Genomic DNA, 19,060 nt, shown 5'->3' with positions numbered 1-19,060 from the left:
TGAATGCTTGCAATGCAAAGTCGACGTGTCATAATGTACTGGCGACAGTGCGACCTGAATTCATAGTATGAACTGTCAATCACCATAGACGTCAATGTTGCAGCTGGGCTCAGGCCCTGCAAGTCAAGCAGCAGTATTTCAAATTCCTCAACAACATCAGTGAGTCATTTCCAGTTAAATTCTGGGGATTTGCTCCCTGAGAGGGCAGAGGCAGACAAAATGGAAAGAATGTTGAAGAATACCCAGTTGACACTTAACATACATTGTGTGAATTTGGAATTCATTTAATTGTGAGCAAAATATTGCAATTTTTAGCTGGTTCCTTCGATGCCTTCTTTTATCTGTCTATCTTGCATTACATGTGATGTTACCTTTCATCAAATCTGTCGAGTTGCATCAGAAGGAACAAAAACGGCTTCAGAAAAAGCTGCAGGATTACTGTGCGGTTTATCAAAGTTAGTTTTCAGCTGTGTGATGGTGGTGCAGTGGTAAGCATGGTTGCCTTCCAAGCAGTTGACCTGGGTTCGATTCCCAGCCATCACATTTGTCAATTTCTACTTGAGAATGAAATATGACTCTGGTTGCAAGCAGTTCTTCCAGCCGCAGCTCATGGATTTTGTTGAGCAACCTGTTTTCAAAGGGTCATGTTTGAATGTTTGCAATGCAAAGTCGACGTGTCATCAATGTGTCATAATGTACTGGCGACAGTGCTACCTGAATTCATAGTATGAACTGTCAATCACCATAGACGCCAATGTTGCAGCTGGGCTCAGGCCCTGCAAGTCAAGCAGCAGTGTTTCAAATTCTTTAACAACATCAGTGAGTCATTTCCAGTTAAATTCTGGGGATTTGCTCCCTGAGAGGGCAGAGGCAGACAAAATGGAAAGAATGTTGAAGAATACCCAGTTGACACTTGACATACATTGTGTGAATCTGGAATTCATTTAATTGTGAGCAAAATATTGCAATTTTTAGCTGGTTCCTTCGATGCCTTCTTTTATCTGTCTATCTTGCATTACATGTGATGTTACCTTTCATCAAATCTGTCGAGTTGCATCAGAAGGAACAAAAACGGCTTCAGAAAAAGCTGCAGGATTACTGTGCGGTTTATCAAATCTTGCTTTCAGTTGTTTGATGGTGGTGCAGTGGTAAGCATGGTTGCCTTCCAAGCAGTTGACCTGGGTTCGATTCCCAGCCATCACATTTGTCAATTTCTACTTGTGGATGAAATGGACTTCTGATGACTCTGGTTGCAAGCAGTTCTTCCAGCAGCAGCTTATGGATTTTGTTGAGCAACCTGTTTTCAAAGGGTCCTGTTTGAATGCTTGCAATGCAAAGTCAATGTGTCATAATGTACTGGCGACAGTGCTACCTGAATTCATAGTATGAGCTGTCAATCACCATAGACGTCAATGTTGCAGCTGGGCTCAGGCCCTGCAAGTCAAGCAGCAGTATTTCAAATTGCTCAACAACATCACTGAGTCATTTCCAGTTAAATTCTGGGGATTTGCTCCCTGAGAGGGCAGAGGCAGACAAAATGGGAAGAATGTTGAAGATTACCCAGTTGACACTTGACATACATTGTGTGAATCTGGAATTAATTTAATTGTGAGCAAAATATTGCAATTTTTAGCTGGTTCCTTCGATGCCTTCTTTTATCTGTCTATCTTGCATTACATGTGATGTTACCTTTCATCAAATCTGTCGAGTTGCATCAGAAGGAACAAAAACAGCTTCAGGAAAAGCTGCTGGATTACTCTGCGGTTTATCAAATCTTGCTTTCAGTTGTTTGATGGTGGTGCAGTGGTAAGCATGGTTGCTTTCCAAGCAGTTGACCTGGGTTCAATTCCCAGCCATCACATTTGTCAATTTCTACTTGTGGATGAAATGGACTTCTGATGACTCTGGTTGCAAGCAGTTCTTCCAGCCGCAGCTCATGGATTTTGTTGAGCAACCTGTTTTCAAAGGGTCATGTTTGAATGCTTGCAATGCAAAGTCAATGTGTCATAATGTACTGGCGACAGTGCTACCTGAATTCATGGTATGAACTGTCAATCACCATAGACGTCAATGTTGCAGCTGGGCTCAGGCCCTGCAAGTCAAGCAGCAGTATTTCAAATTCCTCAACATCAGTGAGTCATTTCCAGTTAAATTCTGGGGATTTGCTCCCTGAGAGGGCAGAGGCAGACAAAATGGAAAGAATGTTGAAGAATACCCAGTTGACACTTGACATACATTGTGTGAATCTGGAATTCATTTAATTGTGAGCAAAACATTGCAATTTTTAGCTGGTTCCTTCGATGCCTTCTTTTATCTGTCTATCTTGCATTACATGTGATGTTACCTTTCATCAAATCTGTCGATTTGCATCAGAAGGAACAAAAACGGCTTCAGAAAAAGCTGCAGGATTACTGTGCGGTTTATCAAAGGTTGTTTTCAGCTGTGTGATGGTGGTGCAGTGGTAAGCATGGTTGCCTTCCAAGCAGTTGACCTGGGTTCGATTCCCAGCCATCACATTTGTCAATTTCTACTTGAGAATGAAATGAACCTCTGATGACTCTGGTTGCAAGCAGTTCTTCCAGCCGCAGCTCATGGATTTTGTTGAGCAACCTGTTTTCAAAGGGTCATGTTTGAATGCTTGCAATGCAAAGTCGACGTGTCATAATGTACTGGCGACAGTGCGACCTGAATTCATAGTATGAACTGTCAATCACCATAGACGTCAATGTTGCAGCTGGGCTCAGGCCCTGCAAGTCAAGCAGCAGTATTTCAAATTCCTCAACAACATCAGTGAGTCATTTCCAGTTAAATTCTGGGGATTTGCTCCCTGAGAGGGCAGAGGCAGACAAAATGGAAAGAATGTTGAAGAATACCCAGTTGACACTTAACATACATTGTGTGAATTTGGAATTCATTTAATTGTGAGCAAAATATTGCAATTTTTAGCTGGTTCCTTCGATGCCTTCTTTTATCTGTCTATCTTGCATTACATGTGATGTTACCTTTCATCAAATCTGTCGAATTGCATCAGAAGGAACAAAAACGGCTTCAGAAAAAGCTGCAGGATTACTGTGCGGTTTATCAAAGGCTGTTTTCAGCTGTGTGATGGTGGTGCAGTGGTAAGCATGGTTGCCTTCCAAGCAGTTGACCTGGGTTTGATTCCCAGCCATCACATTTGTCAATTTCTACTTGAGGATGAAATGAACCTCTGGTTGCAAGCAGTTCTTCCAGCAGCAGCTCATGGATTTTGTTGAGCAACCTGTTTTCAAAGGGTCATGTTTGAATGCTTGCAATGCAAAGTCGACGTGTCATCAATGTGTCATAATGTATTGGCGACAGTGCTACCTGAATTCATAGTGTGAACTGTCAATCACCATAGACGTCAATGTTGCAGCTGGGCTCAGGCCCTGCAAGTCAAGCAGCAGTGTTTCAAATTCTTTGACAACATCAGTGAGTCATTTCCAGTTAAATTCTGGGGAATTGCTCCCTGAGAGGGCAGAGGCAGACAAAATGGAAAGAATGTTGAAGAATACCCAGTTGACACTTGACATACATTGTGTGAATCTGGAATTCATTTAATTGTGAGCAAAATATTGCAATTTTTAGCTGGTTCCTTCGATGCCTTCTTTTATCTGTCTATCTTGCATTGCATGTGATGTTACCTTTCATCAAATCTGTCGAGTTGCATCAGAAGGAACAAAAACGGCTTCAGAAAAAGCTGCAGGATTACTGTGCGGTTTATCAAAGGTTGTTTTCAGCTGTGTGATGGTGGTGCAGTGGTAAGCATGGTTGCCTTCCAAGCAGTTGACCTGCGTTTGATTCCCAGCCATCGCATTTGTCAATTTCTACTTGAGAATGAAATGAACCTCTGTTGACTCTGGTTGCAAGCAGTTCTTACAGCCGCAGCTCATGGATTTTGTTGAGCAACCTGTTTTCAAAGGGTCATGTTTGAATGCTTGCAATGCAAAATCAATGTGTCATAATGTACTGGCGACAGTGCTACCTGAACTCACAGTATGAGCTGTCAATCACCATAGACGTCAATGTTGCAGCTGGGCTCAGGCCCTGCAAGTCAAGCAGCAGTATTTCAAATTCCTCAACAACATCAGTGAGTCATTTCCAGTTAAATTCTGGGGATTTGCTCCCTGAGAGGGCAGAGGCAGACAAAATGGAAAGAATGTTGAAGAATACCCAGTTGACACTTGACATACATTGTGTGAACCTGGAATTCATTTAATTGTGAGCAAAATATTGCAATTTTTAGCTGGTTCCTTCGATGCCTTCTTTTATCTGTCTATCTTGCATTACATGTGATGTTACCTTTCATCAAATCTGTCGAGTTGTATCAGAAGGAACAAAAACGGCTTCAGAAAAAGCTGCAGGATTACTGTGCGGTTTATCAAAGGCTGTTTTCAGCGGTGTGATGGTGGTGCAGTGGTAAGCATGGTTGCCTTCCAAGCAGTTGACCTGGGTTTGATTCCCAGCCATCAAATTTGTCAATTTATACTTGAGGATGAAATGAACCTCTGGTTGCAAGCAGTTCTTCCAGCAGCAGCAGCTCATGGATTTTGTTGACCAACCTGTTTTCAAAGGGTCATGTTTGAATGCTTGCAATGCAAAGTCGACGTGTCATCAATGTGTCATAATGTACTGGCGACAGTGCAACCTGAATTCATGGTATGAACTGTCAATCACCATAGACGTCAATGTTGCAGCTGGGCTCAGGCCCTGCAAGTCAAGCAGCAGTGTTTCAAATTCTTTGACAACATCAGTGAGTCATTTCCAGTTAAATTCTGGGGAATTGCTCCCTGAGAGGGCAGAGGCAGACAAAATGGAAAGAATGTTGAAGAATACCCAGTTGACACTTGACATACATTGTGTGAATCTGGAATTCATTTAATTGTGAGCAAAATATTGCAATTTTTAGCTGGTTCCTTCGATGCCTTCTTTTATCTGTCTATCTTGCATTACATGTGATGTTACCTTTCATCAAATCTGTCGATTTGCATCAGAAGGAACAAAAACGGCTTCAGAAAAAGCTGCAGGATTACTGTGCGGTTTATCAAAGATTGTTTTCAGCTGTGTGATGGTGGTGCAGTGGTAAGCATGGTTGCCTTCCAAGCAGTTGACCTGGGTTCGATTCCCCGCCATCACATTTGTCAATTTCTACTTGAGAATGAAATGAACCTCTGATGACTCTGGTTGCAAGCAGTTCTTCCAGCCGCAGCTCATGGATTTTGTTGAGCAACCTGTTTTCAAAGGGTCATGTTTGAATGCTTGCAATGCAAAGTCGACGTGTCATAATGTACTGGCGACAGTGCTACCTGAATTCATAGTATGAACTATCAATCACCATAGACGTCAATGTTGCAGCTGGGCTCAGGCCCTGCAAGTCAAGCAGCAGTATTTCAAATTCCTCAACATCAGTGAGTCATTTCCAGTTAAATTCTGGGGATTTGCTCCCTGAGAGGGCAGAGGCAGACAAAATGGAAAGAATGTTGAAGAATACCCAGTTGACACTTGACATACATTGTGTGAATCTGGAATTCATTTAATTGTGAGCAAAATATTGCAATTTTTAGCTGGTTCCTTCGATGCTTTCTTTTATCTGTCTATCTTGCATTACATGTGATGTTACCTTTCATCAAATCTGTCGAGTTGCATCAGAAGGAACAAAAACGGCTTCAGAAAAAGCTGCAGGATTACTGTGCGGTTTATCAAAGTTAGTTTTCAGCTGTGTGATGGTGGTGCAGTGGTAAGCATGGTTGCCTTCCAAGCAGTTGACCTGGGTTCGATTCCCAGCCATCACATTTGTCAATTTCTACTTGAGAATGAAATATGACTCTGGTTGCAAGCAGTTCTTCCAGCCGCAGCTCATGGATTTTGTTGAGCAACCTGTTTTCAAAGGGTCATGTTTGAATGTTTGCAATGCAAAGTCGACGTGTCATCAATGTGTCATAATGTACTGGCGACAGTGCTACCTGAATTCATAGTATGAACTGTCAATCACCATAGACGCCAATGTTGCAGCTGGGCTCAGGCCCTGCAAGTCAAGCAGCAGTGTTTCAAATTCTTTAACAACATCAGTGAGTCATTTCCAGTTAAATTCTGGGGATTTGCTCCCTGAGAGGGCAGAGGCAGACAAAATGGAAAGAATGTTGAAGAATACCCAGTTGACACTTGACATACATTGTGTGAATCTGGAATTCATTTAATTGTGAGCAAAATATTGCAATTTTTAGCTGGTTCCTTCGATGCCTTCTTTTATCTGTCTATCTTGCATTACATGTGATGTTACCTTTCATCAAATCTGTCGAGTTGCATCAGAAGGAACAAAAACGGCTTCAGAAAAAGCTGCAGGATTACTGTGCGGTTTATCAAATCTTGCTTTCAGTTGTTTGATGGTGGTGCAGTGGTAAGCATGGTTGCCTTCCAAGCAGTTGACCTGGGTTCGATTCCCAGCCATCACATTTGTCAATTTCTACTTGTGGATGAAATGGACTTCTGATGACTCTGGTTGCAAGCAGTTCTTCCAGCAGCAGCTTATGGATTTTGTTGAGCAACCTGTTTTCAAAGGGTCCTGTTTGAATGCTTGCAATGCAAAGTCAATGTGTCATAATGTACTGGCGACAGTGCTACCTGAATTCATAGTATGAGCTGTCAATCACCATAGACGTCAATGTTGCAGCTGGGCTCAGGCCCTGCAAGTCAAGCAGCAGTATTTCAAATTGCTCAACAACATCACTGAGTCATTTCCAGTTAAATTCTGGGGATTTGCTCCCTGAGAGGGCAGAGGCAGACAAAATGGGAAGAATGTTGAAGATTACCCAGTTGACACTTGACATACATTGTGTGAATCTGGAATTAATTTAATTGTGAGCAAAATATTGCAATTTTTAGCTGGTTCCTTCGATGCCTTCTTTTATCTGTCTATCTTGCATTACATGTGATGTTACCTTTCATCAAATCTGTCGAGTTGCATCAGAAGGAACAAAAACAGCTTCAGGAAAAGCTGCAGGATTACTCTGCGGTTTATCAAATCTTGCTTTCAGTTGTTTGATGGTGGTGCAGTGGTAAGCATGGTTGCTTTCCAAGCAGTTGACCTGGGTTCAATTCCCAGCCATCACATTTGTCAATTTCTACTTGTGGATGAAATGGACTTCTGATGACTCTGGTTGCAAGCAGTTCTTCCAGCCGCAGCTCATGGATTTTGTTGAGCAACCTGTTTTCAAAGGGTCATGTTTGAATGCTTGCAATGCAAAGTCGACGTGTCATAATGTACTGGCGACAGTGCGACCTGAATTCACAGTATGAACTGTCAATCACCATAGACGTCAATGTTGCAGCTGGGCTCAGGCCCTGCAAGTCAAGCAGCAGTATTTCAAATTCCTCAACAACATCAGTGAGTCATTTCCAGTTAAATTCTGGGGATTTGCTCCCTGAGAGGGCAGAGGCAGACAAAATGGAAAGAATGTTGAAGAATACCCAGTTGACACTTAACATACATTGTGTGAATTTGGAATTCATTTAATTGTGAGCAAAATATTGCAATTTTTAGCTGGTTCCTTCGATGCCTTCTTTTATCTGTCTATCTTGCATTACATGTGATGTTACCTTTCATCAAATCTGTCGATTTGCATCAGAAGGAACAAAAACGGCTTCAGAAAAAGCTGCAGGATTACTGTGCGGTTTATCAAAGGTTGTTTTCAGCTGTGTGATGGTGGTGCAGTGGTAAGCATGGTTGCCTTCCAAGCAGTTGACCTGGGTTCGATTCCCAGCCATCACATTTGTCAATTTCTACTTGAGAATGAAATGAACCTCTGATGACTCTGGTTGCAAGCAGTTCTTCCAGCCGCAGCTCATGGATTTTGTTGAGCAACCTGTTTTCAAAGGGTCATGTTTGAATGCTTGCAATGCAAAGTCGACGTGTCATAATGTACTGGCGACAGTGCGACCTGAATTCACAGTATGAACTGTCAATCACCATAGACGTCAATGTTGCAGCTGGGCTCAGGCCCTGCAAGTCAAGCAGCAGTATTTCAAATTCCTCAACAACATCAGTGAGTCATTTCCAGTTAAATTCTGGGGATTTGCTCCCTGAGAGGGCAGAGGCAGACAAAATGGAAAGAATGTTGAAGAATACCCAGTTGACACTTAACATACATTGTGTGAATTTGGAATTCATTTAATTGTGAGCAAAATATTGCAATTTTTAGCTGGTTCCTTCGATGCCTTCTTTTATCTGTCTATCTTGCATTACATGTGATGTTACCTTTCATCAAATCTGTCGAATTGCATCAGAAGGAACAAAAACGGCTTCAGAAAAAGCTGCAGGATTACTGTGCGGTTTATCAAAGGCTGTTTTCAGCTGTGTGATGGTGGTGCAGTGGTAAGCATGGTTGCCTTCCAAGCAGTTGACCTGGGTTTGATTCCCAGCCATCACATTTGTCAATTTCTACTTGAGGATGAAATGAACCTCTGGTTGCAAGCAGTTCTTCCAGCAGCAGCTCATGGATTTTGTTGAGCAACCTGTTTTCAAAGGGTCATGTTTGAATGCTTGCAATGCAAAGTCGACGTGTCATCAATGTGTCATAATGTATTGGCGACAGTGCTACCTGAATTCAAAGTGTGAACTGTCAATCACCATAGACGTCAATGTTGCAGCTGGGCTCAGGCCCTGCAAGTCAAGCAGCAGTGTTTCAAATTCTTTGACAACATCAGTGAGTCATTTCCAGTTAAATTCTGGGGAATTGCTCCCTGAGAGGGCAGAGGCAGAAAAAATGGAAAGAATGTTGAAGAATACCCAGTTGACACTTGACATACATTGTGTGAATCTGGAATTCATTTAATTGTGAGCAAAACATTGCAATTTTTAGCTGGTTCCTTCGATGCCTTCTTTTATCTGTCTATCTTGCATTACATGTGATGTTACCTTTCATCAAATCTGTCGATTTGCATCAGAAGGAACAAAAACGGCTTCAGAAAAAGCTGCAGGATTACTGTGCGGTTTATCAAAGGTTGTTTTCAGCTGTGTGATGGTGGTGCAGTGGTAAGCATGGTTGCCTTCCAAGCAGTTGACCTGGGTTCGATTCCCAGCCATCACATTTGTCAATTTCTACTTGAGAATGAAATGAACCTCTGATGACTCTGGTTGCAAGCAGTTCTTCCAGCCGCAGCTCATGGATTTTGTTGAGCAACCTGTTTTCAAAGGGTCATGTTTGAATGCTTGCAATGCAAAGTCGACGTGTCATAATGTACTGGCGACAGTGCGACCTGAATTCATAGTATGAACTGTCAATCACCATAGACGTCAATGTTGCAGCTGGGCTCAGGCCCTGCAAGTCAAGCAGCAGTATTTCAAATTCCTCAACAACATCAGTGAGTCATTTCCAGTTAAATTCTGGGGATTTGCTCCCTGAGAGGGCAGAGGCAGACAAAATGGAAAGAATGTTGAAGAATACCCAGTTGACACTTAACATACATTGTGTGAATTTGGAATTCATTTAATTGTGAGCAAAATATTGCAATTTTTAGCTGGTTCCTTCGATGCCTTCTTTTATCTGTCTATCTTGCATTACATGTGATGTTACCTTTCATCAAATCTGTCGAATTGCATCAGAAGGAACAAAAACGGCTTCAGAAAAAGCTGCAGGATTACTGTGCGGTTTATCAAAGGCTGTTTTCAGCTGTGTGATGGTGGTGCAGTGGTAAGCATGGTTGCCTTCCAAGCAGTTGACCTGGGTTTGATTCCCAGCCATCACATTTGTCAATTTCTACTTGAGGATGAAATGAACCTCTGGTTGCAAGCAGTTCTTCCAGCAGCAGCTCATGGATTTTGTTGAGCAACCTGTTTTCAAAGGGTCATGTTTGAATGCTTGCAATGCAAAGTCGACGTGTCATCAATGTGTCATAATGTATTGGCGACAGTGCTACCTGAATTCATAGTGTGAACTGTCAATCACCATAGACGTCAATGTTGCAGCTGGGCTCAGGCCCTGCAAGTCAAGCAGCAGTGTTTCAAATTCTTTGACAACATCAGTGAGTCATTTCCAGTTAAATTCTGGGGAATTGCTCCCTGAGAGGGCAGAGGCAGACAAAATGGAAAGAATGTTGAAGAATACCCAGTTGACACTTGACATACATTGTGTGAATCTGGAATTCATTTAATTGTGAGCAAAATATTGCAATTTTTAGCTGGTTCCTTCGATGCCTTCTTTTATCTGTCTATCTTGCATTGCATGTGATGTTACCTTTCATCAAATCTGTCGAGTTGCATCAGAAGGAACAAAAACGGCTTCAGAAAAAGCTGCAGGATTACTGTGCGGTTTATCAAAGGTTGTTTTCAGCTGTGTGATGGTGGTGCAGTGGTAAGCATGGTTGCCTTCCAAGCAGTTGACCTGCGTTTGATTCCCAGCCATCGCATTTGTCAATTTCTACTTGAGAATGAAATGAACCTCTGTTGACTCTGGTTGCAAGCAGTTCTTACAGCCGCAGCTCATGGATTTTGTTGAGCAACCTGTTTTCAAAGGGTCATGTTTGAATGCTTGCAATGCAAAATCAATGTGTCATAATGTACTGGCGACAGTGCTACCTGAACTCACAGTATGAGCTGTCAATCACCATAGACGTCAATGTTGCAGCTGGGCTCAGGCCCTGCAAGTCAAGCAGCAGTATTTCAAATTCCTCAACAACATCAGTGAGTCATTTCCAGTTAAATTCTGGGGATTTGCTCCCTGAGAGGGCAGAGGCAGACAAAATGGAAAGAATGTTGAAGAATACCCAGTTGACACTTGACATACATTGTGTGAACCTGGAATTCATTTAATTGTGAGCAAAATATTGCAATTTTTAGCTGGTTCCTTCGATGCCTTCTTTTATCTGTCTATCTTGCATTACATGTGATGTTACCTTTCATCAAATCTGTCGAGTTGTATCAGAAGGAACAAAAACGGCTTCAGAAAAAGCTGCAGGATTACTGTGCGGTTTATCAAAGGCTGTTTTCAGCGGTGTGATGGTGGTGCAGTGGTAAGCATGGTTGCCTTCCAAGCAGTTGACCTGGGTTTGATTCCCAGCCATCAAATTTGTCAATTTATACTTGAGGATGAAATGAACCTCTGGTTGCAAGCAGTTCTTCCAGCAGCAGCAGCTCATGGATTTTGTTGACCAACCTGTTTTCAAAGGGTCATGTTTGAATGCTTGCAATGCAAAGTCGACGTGTCATCAATGTGTCATAATGTACTGGCGACAGTGCAACCTGAATTCATGGTATGAACTGTCAATCACCATAGACGTCAATGTTGCAGCTGGGCTCAGGCCCTGCAAGTCAAGCAGCAGTGTTTCAAATTCTTTGACAACATCAGTGAGTCATTTCCAGTTAAATTCTGGGGAATTGCTCCCTGAGAGGGCAGAGGCAGACAAAATGGAAAGAATGTTGAAGAATACCCAGTTGACACTTGACATACATTGTGTGAATCTGGAATTCATTTAATTGTGAGCAAAATATTGCAATTTTTAGCTGGTTCCTTCGATGCCTTCTTTTATCTGTCTATCTTGCATTACATGTGATGTTACCTTTCATCAAATCTGTCGATTTGCATCAGAAGGAACAAAAACGGCTTCAGAAAAAGCTGCAGGATTACTGTGCGGTTTATCAAAGATTGTTTTCAGCTGTGTGATGGTGGTGCAGTGGTAAGCATGGTTGCCTTCCAAGCAGTTGACCTGGGTTCGATTCCCCGCCATCACATTTGTCAATTTCTACTTGAGAATGAAATGAACCTCTGATGACTCTGGTTGCAAGCAGTTCTTCCAGCCGCAGCTCATGGATTTTGTTGAGCAACCTGTTTTCAAAGGGTCATGTTTGAATGCTTGCAATGCAAAGTCGACGTGTCATAATGTACTGGCGACAGTGCTACCTGAATTCATAGTATGAACTATCAATCACCATAGACGTCAATGTTGCAGCTGGGCTCAGGCCCTGCAAGTCAAGCAGCAGTATTTCAAATTCCTCAACATCAGTGAGTCATTTCCAGTTAAATTCTGGGGATTTGCTCCCTGAGAGGGCAGAGGCAGACAAAATGGAAAGAATGTTGAAGAATACCCAGTTGACACTTGACATACATTGTGTGAATCTGGAATTCATTTAATTGTGAGCAAAATATTGCAATTTTTAGCTGGTTCCTTCGATGCTTTCTTTTATCTGTCTATCTTGCATTACATGTGATGTTACCTTTCATCAAATCTGTCGAGTTGCATCAGAAGGAACAAAAACGGCTTCAGAAAAAGCTGCAGGATTACTGTGCGGTTTATCAAAGTTAGTTTTCAGCTGTGTGATGGTGGTGCAGTGGTAAGCATGGTTGCCTTCCAAGCAGTTGACCTGGGTTCGATTCCCAGCCATCACATTTGTCAATTTCTACTTGAGAATGAAATATGACTCTGGTTGCAAGCAGTTCTTCCAGCCGCAGCTCATGGATTTTGTTGAGCAACCTGTTTTCAAAGGGTCATGTTTGAATGTTTGCAATGCAAAGTCGACGTGTCATCAATGTGTCATAATGTACTGGCGACAGTGCTACCTGAATTCATAGTATGAACTGTCAATCACCATAGACGCCAATGTTGCAGCTGGGCTCAGGCCCTGCAAGTCAAGCAGCAGTGTTTCAAATTCTTTAACAACATCAGTGAGTCATTTCCAGTTAAATTCTGGGGATTTGCTCCCTGAGAGGGCAGAGGCAGACAAAATGGAAAGAATGTTGAAGAATACCCAGTTGACACTTGACATACATTGTGTGAATCTGGAATTCATTTAATTGTGAGCAAAATATTGCAATTTTTAGCTGGTTCCTTCGATGCCTTCTTTTATCTGTCTATCTTGCATTACATGTGATGTTACCTTTCATCAAATCTGTCGAGTTGCATCAGAAGGAACAAAAACGGCTTCAGAAAAAGCTGCAGGATTACTGTGCGGTTTATCAAATCTTGCTTTCAGTTGTTTGATGGTGGTGCAGTGGTAAGCATGGTTGCCTTCCAAGCAGTTGACCTGGGTTCGATTCCCAGCCATCACATTTGTCAATTTCTACTTGTGGATGAAATGGACTTCTGATGACTCTGGTTGCAAGCAGTTCTTCCAGCAGCAGCTTATGGATTTTGTTGAGCAACCTGTTTTCAAAGGGTCCTGTTTGAATGCTTGCAATGCAAAGTCAATGTGTCATAATGTACTGGCGACAGTGCTACCTGAATTCATAGTATGAGCTGTCAATCACCATAGACGTCAATGTTGCAGCTGGGCTCAGGCCCTGCAAGTCAAGCAGCAGTATTTCAAATTGCTCAACAACATCACTGAGTCATTTCCAGTTAAATTCTGGGGATTTGCTCCCTGAGAGGGCAGAGGCAGACAAAATGGGAAGAATGTTGAAGATTACCCAGTTGACACTTGACATACATTGTGTGAATCTGGAATTAATTTAATTGTGAGCAAAATATTGCAATTTTTAGCTGGTTCCTTCGATGCCTTCTTTTATCTGTCTATCTTGCATTACATGTGATGTTACCTTTCATCAAATCTGTCGAGTTGCATCAGAAGGAACAAAAACAGCTTCAGGAAAAGCTGCAGGATTACTCTGCGGTTTATCAAATCTTGCTTTCAGTTGTTTGATGGTGGTGCAGTGGTAAGCATGGTTGCTTTCCAAGCAGTTGACCTGGGTTCAATTCCCAGCCATCACATTTGTCAATTTCTACTTGTGGATGAAATGGACTTCTGATGACTCTGGTTGCAAGCAGTTCTTCCAGCCGCAGCTCATGGATTTTGTTGAGCAACCTGTTTTCAAAGGGTCATGTTTGAATGCTTGCAATGCAAAGTCAATGTGTCATAATGTACTGGCGACAGTGCTACCTGAATTCATGGTATGAACTGTCAATCACCATAGACGTCAATGTTGCAGCTGGGCTCAGGCCCTGCAAGTCAAGCAGCAGTATTTCAAATTCCTCAACATCAGTGAGTCATTTCCAGTTAAATTCTGGGGATTTGCTCCCTGAGAGGGCAGAGGCAGACAAAATGGAAAGAATGTTGAAGAATACCCAGTTGACACTTGACATACATTGTGTGAATCTGGAATTCATTTAATTGTGAGCAAAATATTGCAATTTTTAGCTGGTTCCTTCGATGCCTTCTTTTATCTGTCTATCTTGCATTACATGTGATGTTACCTTTCATCAAATCTGTCGATTTGCATCAGAAGGAACAAAAACGGCTTCAGAAAAAGCTGCAGGATTACTGTGCGGTTTATCAAAGGTTGTTTTCAGCTGTGTGATGGTGGTGCAGTGGTAAGCATGGTTGCCTTCCAAGCAGTTGACCTGGGTTCGATTACCAGCCATCACATTTGTCAATTTCTACTTGAGAATGAAATGAACCTCTGATGACTCTGGTTGCAAGCAGTTCTTCCAGCCGCAGCTCATGGATTTTGTTGAGCAACCTGTTTTCAAAGGGTCATGTTTGAATGCTTGCAATGCAAAGTCGACGTGTCATAATGTACTGGCGACAGTGCGACCTGAATTCATAGTATGAACTGTCAATCACCATAGACGTCAATGTTGCAGCTGGGCTCAGGCCCTGCAAGTCAAGCAGCAGTATTTCAAATTCCTCAACAACATCAGTGAGTCATTTCCAGTTAAATTCTGGGGATTTGCTCCCTGAGAGGGCAGAGGCAGACAAAATGGAAAGAATGTTGAAGAATACCCAGTTGACACTTAACATACATTGTGTGAATTTGGAATTCATTTAATTGTGAGCAAAATATTGCAATTTTTAGCTGGTTCCTTCGATGCCTTCTTTTATCTGTCTATCTTGCATTACATGTGATGTTACCTTTCATCAAATCTGTCGAATTGCATCAGAAGGAACAAAAACGGCTTCAGAAAAAGCTGCAGGATTACTGTGCGGTTTATCAAAGGCTGTTTTCAGCTGTGTGATGGTGGTGCAGTGGTAAGCATGGTTGCCTTCCAAGCAGTTGACCTGGGTTTGATTCCCAGCCATCACATTTGTCAATTTCTACTTGAGGATGAAATGAACCTCTGGTTGCAAGCAGTTCTTCCAGCAGCAGCTCATGGATTTTGTTGAGCAACCTGTTTTCAAAGGGTCATGTTTGAATGCTTGCAATGCAAAGTCGACGTGTCATCAATGTGTCATAATGTATTGGCGACAGTGCTACCTGAATTCAAAGTGTGAACTGTCAATCACCATAGACGTCAATGTTGCAGCTGGGCTCAGGCCCTGCAAGTCAAGCAGCAGTGTTTCAAATTCTTTGACAACATCAGTGAGTCATTTCCAGTTAAATTCTGGGGAATTGCTCCCTGAGAGGGCAGAGGCAGACAAAATGGAAAGAATGTTGAAGAATACCCAGTTGACACTTGACATACATTGTGTGAATCTGGAATTCATTTAATTGTGAGCAAAATATTGCAATTTTTAGCTGGTTCCTTCGATGCCTTCTTTTATCTGTCTATCTTGCATTGCATGTGATGTTACCTTTCATCAAATCTGTCGAGTTGCATCAGAAGGAACAAAAACGGCTTCAGAAAAAGCTGCAGGATTACTGTGCGGTTTATCAAAGGTTGTTTTCAGCTGTGTGATGGTGGTGCAGTGGTAAGCATGGTTGCCTTCCAAGCAGTTGACCTGCGTTTGATTCCCAGCCATCGCATTTGTCAATTTCTACTTGAGAATGAAATGAACCTCTGTTGACTCTGGTTGCAAGCAGTTCTTACAGCCGCAGCTCATGGATTTTGTTGAGCAACCTGTTTTCAAAGGGTCATGTTTGAATGCTTGCAATGCAAAATCAATGTGTCATAATGTACTGGCGACAGTGCTACCTGAACTCACAGTATGAGCTGTCAATCACCATAGACGTCAATGTTGCAGCTGGGCTCAGGCCCTGCAAGTCAAGCAGCAGTATTTCAAATTCCTCAACAACATCAGTGAGTCATTTCCAGTTAAATTCTGGGGATTTGCTCCCTGAGAGGGCAGAGGCAGACAAAATGGAAAGAATGTTGAAGAATACCCAGTTGACACTTGACATACATTGTGTGAACCTGGAATTCATTTAATTGTGAGCAAAATATTGCAATTTTTAGCTGGTTCCTTCGATGCCTTCTTTTATCTGTCTATCTTGCATTACATGTGATGTTACCTTTCATCAAATCTGTCGAGTTGTATCAGAAGGAACAAAAACGGCTTCAGAAAAAGCTGCAGGATTACTGTGCGGTTTATCAAAGGCTGTTTTCAGCTGTGTGATGGTGGTGCAGTGGTAAGCATGGTTGCCTTCCAAGCAGTTGACCTGGGTTCGATTCCAAGCCATCACATTTGTCAATTTATACTTGAGGATGAAATGAACCTCTGGTTGCAAGCAGTTCTTCCAGCAGCAGCTCATGGATTTTGTTGAGCAACCTGTTTTCAAAGGGTCATGTTTGAATGCTTGCAATGCAAAGTCGACGTGTCATCAATGTGTCATAATGTACTGGCGACAGTGCTACCTGAATTCATAGTATGAACTGTCAATCACCATAGACGTCAATGTTGCAGCTGGGCTCAGGCCCTGCAAGTCACGCAGCAGTATTTCAAATTCCTCAACAACATCAGTGAGTCATTTCCAGTTGAATTATGGGGCATTGCTCCCTGAGAGGGCAGAGGCAGACAAAATGGAGAGAATGTTGAAGAATACCCAGTTGACACTTAACATACATTGTGTGAATCTGGAATTCATTTAATTGTGAGCAAAATATTGCAATTTTTAGCTGGTTCCTTCGATGCCTTCTTTTATCTGTCTATCTTGCATTACATGTGATGTTACCTTTCATCAAATCTGTCGAGTTGCATCAGAAGGAACAAAAACGGCTTCAGAAAAAGCTGCAGGATTACTGTGCAGTTTATCAAAGGTTGTTTTCAGCTGTGTGATAGTGGTGCAGTGGTAAGCATGGTTGCCTTCCAAGCAGTTGACCTGGATTCGATTCCCAGCCATCGCATTTGTCAATTTCTACTTGAGAATGAAATGAACCTCTTATGACTCTGGTTGCAAGCAGTTCTTCCAGCCGCAGCTCATGGATTTTGTTGAGCAACCTGTTTTCAAAGGGTCATGTTTGAATGCTTGCAATGCAAAGTCGACGTGTCATAATGTACTGGCGACAGTGCTACCTGAACTCATAGTATGAGCTGTCAATCACCACAGACGTAAATGTTGCAGCTGGGCTCAGGCCCTGCAAGTCAAGCAGCAGTATTTCAAATTCCTCAACATCAGTGAGTCATTTCCAGTTAAATTCTGGGGATTTGCTCCCTGAGAGGGCAGAGGCAGACAAAATGGAAAGAATGTTGAAGAATACCCAGTTGACACTTGACATACATTGTGTGAATCTGGAATTCATTTAATTGTGAGCAAAATATTGCAATTTTTAGCTGGTTCCTTCGATGCTTTCTTTTATCTGTCTATCTTGCATTACATGTGATGTTACCTTTCATCAAATCTGTCGAGTTGCATCAGAAGGAACAAAAACGGCTTCAGAAAAAGCTGCAGGATTACTGTGCGGTTTATCAAAGTTAGTTTTCAGCTGTGTGATGGTGGTGCAGTGGTAAGCATGGTTGCCTTCCAAGCAGTTGACCTGGGTTTGATTCCCAGCCATCACATTTGTCAATTTCTACTTGAGAATGAAATATGACTCTGGTTGCAAGCAGTTCTTCCAGCCGCTGCTCATGGATTTTGTTGAGCAACCTGTTTTCAAAGGGTCATGTTTGAATGTTTGCAATGCAAAGTCGACGTGTCATCAATGTGTCATAATGTACTGGCGACAGTGCTACCTGAATTCATAGTATGAACTGTCAATCACCATAGACGCCAATGTTGCAGCTGGGCTCAGGCCCTGCAAGTCAAGCAGCAGTGTTTCAAATTCTTTAACAACATCAGTGAGTCATTTCCAGTTAAATTCTGGGGATTTGCTCCCTGAGAGGGCAGAGGCAGACAAAATGGAAAGAATGTTGAAGAATACCCAGTTGACACTTGACATACATTGTGTGAATCTGGAATTCATTTAATTGTGAGCAAAATATTGCAATTTTTGGCTGGTTCCTTCGATGCCTTCTTTTATCTGTCTATTTTGCATTACATGTGATGTTACCTTTCATCAAATCTGTCGAGTTGCATCAGAAGGAACAAAAACGGCTTCAGAAAAAGCTGCAGGATTACTGTGCGGTTTATCAAATCTTGCTTTCAGTTGTTTGATGGTGGTGCAGTGGTAAGCATGGTTGCCTTCCAAGCAGTTGACCTGGGTTCGATTCCCAGCCATCACATTTGTCAATTTCTACTTGTGGATGAAATGGACTTCTGATGACTCTGGTTGCAAGCAGTTCTTCCAGCAGCAGCTTATGGATTTTGTTGAGCAACCTGTTTTCAAAGGGTCCTGTTTGAATGCTTGCAATGCAAAGTCAATGTGTCATAATGTACTGGCGACAGTGCTACCTGAATTCATAGTATGAGCTGTCAATCACCATAGACGTAAATGTTGCAGCTGGGCTCAGGCCCTGCAAGTCAAGCAGCAGTATTTCAAATTCCTCAACATCAGTGAGTCATTTCCAGTAAAATTCTGGGGATTTGCTCCCTGAGAGGGCAGAGGCAGACAAAATGGAAAGAATGTTGAAGAATACCCAGTTGACACTTGACATACATTGTGTGAATCTGGAATTCATTTAATTGTGAGCAAAATATTGCAATTTTTAGCTGGTTCCTTCGATGCTTTCTTTTATCTGTCTATCTTGCATTACATGTGATGTTACCTTTCATCAAATCTGTCGAGTTGCATCAGAAGGAACAAAAACGGCTTCAGAAAAAGCTGCAGGATAACTGTGCAGTTTATCAAAGATTGTTTTCAGCTGTGTGATGGTGGTGCAGTGGTAAGCATGGTTGCCTTCCAAGCAGTTGACCTGGGTTCGATTCCCAGCCATCATATTTGTCAATTTATACTTGAGAATGAAATGAACCTCTGATGACTCTGGTTGCAAGCAGTTCTTCCACCCGCAGCTCATGGATTT

General features: G+C 42.2%; 20 non-coding genes across 20 annotated transcripts; all 20 read left to right on the top strand.

Annotated features, from left to right (window-relative positions):
• Positions 1-471: 471 nt before the first annotated feature.
• On the top strand, positions 472-543 carry trnag-ucc (transfer RNA glycine (anticodon UCC)). Its single transcript has one exon. It is a non-coding gene; the product is annotated as a tRNA-Gly (tRNA).
• Positions 544-1,131: 588 nt separating this feature from the next.
• On the top strand, positions 1,132-1,203 carry trnag-ucc (transfer RNA glycine (anticodon UCC)). The gene has a single exon. It is a non-coding gene; the product is annotated as a tRNA-Gly (tRNA).
• Positions 1,204-2,444: 1,241 nt separating this feature from the next.
• On the top strand, positions 2,445-2,516 carry trnag-ucc (transfer RNA glycine (anticodon UCC)). The gene has a single exon. It is a non-coding gene; the product is annotated as a tRNA-Gly (tRNA).
• A 586-nt stretch (positions 2,517-3,102) lies between these two features.
• Positions 3,103-3,174, top strand: trnag-ucc (transfer RNA glycine (anticodon UCC)). Its single transcript has one exon. It is a non-coding gene; the product is annotated as a tRNA-Gly (tRNA).
• A 1,909-nt stretch (positions 3,175-5,083) lies between these two features.
• On the top strand, positions 5,084-5,155 carry trnag-ucc (transfer RNA glycine (anticodon UCC)). The gene has a single exon. It is a non-coding gene; the product is annotated as a tRNA-Gly (tRNA).
• A 583-nt stretch (positions 5,156-5,738) lies between these two features.
• Positions 5,739-5,810, top strand: trnag-ucc (transfer RNA glycine (anticodon UCC)). Its single transcript has one exon. It is a non-coding gene; the product is annotated as a tRNA-Gly (tRNA).
• A 588-nt stretch (positions 5,811-6,398) lies between these two features.
• trnag-ucc (transfer RNA glycine (anticodon UCC)) lies at positions 6,399-6,470 on the top strand. Its single transcript has one exon. It is a non-coding gene; the product is annotated as a tRNA-Gly (tRNA).
• A 1,244-nt stretch (positions 6,471-7,714) lies between these two features.
• Positions 7,715-7,786, top strand: trnag-ucc (transfer RNA glycine (anticodon UCC)). Its single transcript has one exon. It is a non-coding gene; the product is annotated as a tRNA-Gly (tRNA).
• Positions 7,787-8,372: 586 nt separating this feature from the next.
• trnag-ucc (transfer RNA glycine (anticodon UCC)) lies at positions 8,373-8,444 on the top strand. Its single transcript has one exon. It is a non-coding gene; the product is annotated as a tRNA-Gly (tRNA).
• Positions 8,445-9,032: 588 nt separating this feature from the next.
• trnag-ucc (transfer RNA glycine (anticodon UCC)) lies at positions 9,033-9,104 on the top strand. The gene has a single exon. It is a non-coding gene; the product is annotated as a tRNA-Gly (tRNA).
• Positions 9,105-9,690: 586 nt separating this feature from the next.
• On the top strand, positions 9,691-9,762 carry trnag-ucc (transfer RNA glycine (anticodon UCC)). Its single transcript has one exon. It is a non-coding gene; the product is annotated as a tRNA-Gly (tRNA).
• A 1,909-nt stretch (positions 9,763-11,671) lies between these two features.
• Positions 11,672-11,743, top strand: trnag-ucc (transfer RNA glycine (anticodon UCC)). The gene has a single exon. It is a non-coding gene; the product is annotated as a tRNA-Gly (tRNA).
• Positions 11,744-12,326: 583 nt separating this feature from the next.
• Positions 12,327-12,398, top strand: trnag-ucc (transfer RNA glycine (anticodon UCC)). Its single transcript has one exon. It is a non-coding gene; the product is annotated as a tRNA-Gly (tRNA).
• Positions 12,399-12,986: 588 nt separating this feature from the next.
• Positions 12,987-13,058, top strand: trnag-ucc (transfer RNA glycine (anticodon UCC)). The gene has a single exon. It is a non-coding gene; the product is annotated as a tRNA-Gly (tRNA).
• Positions 13,059-14,299: 1,241 nt separating this feature from the next.
• On the top strand, positions 14,300-14,371 carry trnag-ucc (transfer RNA glycine (anticodon UCC)). The gene has a single exon. It is a non-coding gene; the product is annotated as a tRNA-Gly (tRNA).
• Positions 14,372-14,957: 586 nt separating this feature from the next.
• trnag-ucc (transfer RNA glycine (anticodon UCC)) lies at positions 14,958-15,029 on the top strand. Its single transcript has one exon. It is a non-coding gene; the product is annotated as a tRNA-Gly (tRNA).
• Positions 15,030-16,275: 1,246 nt separating this feature from the next.
• On the top strand, positions 16,276-16,347 carry trnag-ucc (transfer RNA glycine (anticodon UCC)). Its single transcript has one exon. It is a non-coding gene; the product is annotated as a tRNA-Gly (tRNA).
• Positions 16,348-17,590: 1,243 nt separating this feature from the next.
• trnag-ucc (transfer RNA glycine (anticodon UCC)) lies at positions 17,591-17,662 on the top strand. Its single transcript has one exon. It is a non-coding gene; the product is annotated as a tRNA-Gly (tRNA).
• Positions 17,663-18,250: 588 nt separating this feature from the next.
• On the top strand, positions 18,251-18,322 carry trnag-ucc (transfer RNA glycine (anticodon UCC)). The gene has a single exon. It is a non-coding gene; the product is annotated as a tRNA-Gly (tRNA).
• Positions 18,323-18,905: 583 nt separating this feature from the next.
• On the top strand, positions 18,906-18,977 carry trnag-ucc (transfer RNA glycine (anticodon UCC)). Its single transcript has one exon. It is a non-coding gene; the product is annotated as a tRNA-Gly (tRNA).
• The last annotated feature ends 83 nt before the right edge of the window (positions 18,978-19,060 follow it).

The sequence above is a fragment of the Pristiophorus japonicus genome, chromosome 19 (assembly GCF_044704955.1).
Source record: "Pristiophorus japonicus isolate sPriJap1 chromosome 19, sPriJap1.hap1, whole genome shotgun sequence".
Classification (NCBI taxonomy): Eukaryota; Metazoa; Chordata; class Chondrichthyes; family Pristiophoridae; genus Pristiophorus; species Pristiophorus japonicus.
This window is presented reverse-complemented; position numbering and strand designations above follow the sequence as displayed.